This window comes from Meleagris gallopavo, chromosome 4 (genome assembly GCF_000146605.3).
Source record: "Meleagris gallopavo isolate NT-WF06-2002-E0010 breed Aviagen turkey brand Nicholas breeding stock chromosome 4, Turkey_5.1, whole genome shotgun sequence".
Classification (NCBI taxonomy): Eukaryota; Metazoa; Chordata; class Aves; order Galliformes; family Phasianidae; genus Meleagris; species Meleagris gallopavo.
This window is the reverse complement of record NC_015014.2, coordinates 53,019,038-53,021,833: the sequence shown is the minus strand read 5'-3', so window position 1 is coordinate 53,021,833 and position 2,796 is coordinate 53,019,038. Positions and strand designations below refer to the sequence as shown.

At 41.4% G+C, this 2,796-nt stretch overlaps 1 long non-coding RNA gene across 1 annotated transcript in view; it reads right to left on the bottom strand.

Moving 5' to 3' along the window:
• Positions 1-544: 544 nt before the first annotated feature.
• The window catches only part of LOC104910802, a 32,320-nt gene continuing 30,068 nt past the window's right edge, over positions 545-2,796 (bottom strand). The window contains exon 5 of the long non-coding RNA XR_002114500.2: positions 545-2,513. This is a non-coding gene — a long non-coding RNA (uncharacterized LOC104910802). The remainder of the gene's footprint in view (positions 2,514-2,796) is intronic.

The following is a 2,796-nucleotide window of genomic DNA, read 5'->3' as shown; positions in this document are numbered from 1 at the left end:
CAGTCCAACTTGATCAAAATCTGCTATCTCGTTTGGCAGATGGCACCTGGACTTTGTGGGTGTGGTGTCTACCTTGAGGCAGACAGCCTGCAAATGGCAACAGCATTTTAAAAAAAAGATGTCAGAGTGTTGGAGAGCAGCTTGGTTTTCTCACTTGTCATCGTTATTTGTTTCTCTCCTGGCCGAACCACCAGCAGCAGGTTAAGGATGACACAAACTAGCAACAAATCACGGGGTGGAGGACAGAGCATGTGACAATGCCCTGGCTACGGTGCAAACATTTGAGATACGTTTCGAAAGCCTGCGTTTGTGTTCAGCAGGGTTCACGAGTGGAAAATAAAAGTCTTTGAGGATAATAATCAGCAAGCTTGGTCTCATCAGTGTCTGCCCTTCAAGAGGAGGCTGGAGCAGATCCCATCAAGCTGCAATTTGGTTCAGCGCACTAGGGAAGGTTCCTAGAAGCATTCCCCCAGCTTCTTCACACTGTGCACTGAAGGGAAAAAAACAACATTTGGCAATTTGTTGTCAATATTTGTATAACTCCTGATGCCACTAAAACTGCATATGCAGGCTTTAAACTAACAAAAACAAAGCCATGGCCAAGCTGGCAAGCTGGATTTGTTTCCACGCACAATTAGGTTTATTTGTTTAGGTCTCATTTTATTTGCTTTCAGATGACTCAGATAGGAGTATTGCAATCCTTTCAAAGTGAAGTAGTGTTCTGTGTATTTTGGGCATTGCGCTTAGCCAAATGTGGAAAAAATTGGCTGCTCAATAGTATTTTCCTATCCAGAGGTTTTTCAAACTTTTGAGAGGAACTGAAGGAATGTCCCTTCCATGCCAGGCTTTTTTTTCCCCCCCCCTCATAGTGTCTCTCCACATCATTGTTAAAGAGCACAGGAATTTTAAAACACTCCTCCGTTGTGCAACTGTTAGCAACTGCCCTTATTAATTGCTTTAACATTATGTTGCATGCTTAAAGTCTCACTGGTGTCATCCATAACATACTGCTGTGAGCACCTTTTAACCCATTCCAATAAGAATATATGCACAGTGTACTGCTCAGAACCTCCCAGCTTGCTTGACCAGCTCAGGTTTTGCTGAAAATGATTTCCTGCATATACAAATGGATATTTACATGTTGGCCTGTCGCCAAGCTTTCTGCTGGGAGTTAGCCACTGAGGGCAGATTATTTTCCAATGGACACGCTTGCATGCTATTGGTGTTAAGAGAATTGTCTCAAGACTCAGTACAGTAGTGTGGTGTGTGGTGTAGATTTTTTACTTTATTTCTCCCCTCTAAACCCTGTAACAAACAAATGAAGGTAAAAATGCAGGACTTTTTCATCTCTTCTCCTGTCCTAAATGGGCAGGAGGCGGTCGTTTGCAACTAGTGCTTTAGGCATCGCTGTATTTTGGGGGAGGTTTTTTGCTTCATTTTCCTTTTGTTTTCTTCTCTTGATCATTCTCCTTCTGGAAATTCCACCTCTGGTGGTGTTTCAGAAAATGTAGACAATATGAACAAATCCGCATTTATTCCTATTTATATGAAACATAAAGGTTAAATGATTTCCTGCACTCACCAGAAATATGCATCTGATTTATGGCTTTTTTTAATGCTCTTCCCACTCAGGCTCATAAAAGAAATATATTACAAAAGCTAATAGACAATCTATTTTAAAGTTTGCCTTGATAAAACCAAACTGGAACTTTATTCAGTCTTAAATGTCAGTTCAAAAAATCTGAATGTTTTTCTAATCAAGAACAATAAACGTGGAAAGTGTCTCCATGGAACAGAGCCGCGGCTCAGCACGCTGCTGGCCCAGTGCTGCGCAACCGGGCAGATGGAGTCGGCACACCACGTAGCCTGCTCTGCAATAGCTTGCTCTGCAAGACTATTTTGACCCCAAGAGGGATTGAACAATGCTTAGGATATGCAATTTGTTCTTCTATTTTTTTAATTTATTTTATTTTTTAGAGGATAGGAGCCCAAAATATACCTTTGACAAAGTGCCAAATTGAGAAGGGATGTAAATTTTCAAATACAATATAGAAAGGAGAAATAACATAGATTTCCAAGCCTGTCTTAAATACTAAAAGTAGTCATAAGGTGAGCAAATAGATCGGAAGGTGCTTAGAGATTCATTCCAGGCCTATGATCCTTTGCTTCCCTCCCTCTTGCTTTGGAGAACTAAGGCTGTCAAAATGAAACCCATTTCGTGGTATCAATTCGTAACACTTTTAGGCTGATTTTTACCATGGATTGACTCCTAAGTTGCCATGTACAGCTAAGCATAAGCAATAATTGGCGTGCTATATATACTTAGGCCTTCTTACTTGTAACACACAGTGAGCTGGGCTGGTGTTTGATTTCAATCTAAGATGGGTTTTACCCCTTCCTTCCTGCAGATGTGTAGTTTTGTGTAGGCAGATACTCACTGATGCCTGGCAAGTAATTCAGATATTGAGACTTGTGGGCTGATCACCACTTCCTGATGTGCATTACAGGTGAGCCTGCAAGGGGAAGGAGACCCTGAGAAGGAACACTAGAAGAAAAGGACCTTAAGGTTTAAAAGCATCAACCTTAAAGCTAAAAGGCAGAGGCAGAACATGAAGGGAATTTAGATAGTACTCTTTTCCCAGATGATGAGCGACTTGGAAAAGTTCAGCAGCAGTTAAATCCTACAGCAGTGCCAAGTGTAAATAAGGTAGTGCACACATTAGTCTTCTGTTATTCTATCCTTCCACAGAATCACAGAATGGCCAGGGTTGGAAGGGACCTCAAGGATCATGAATC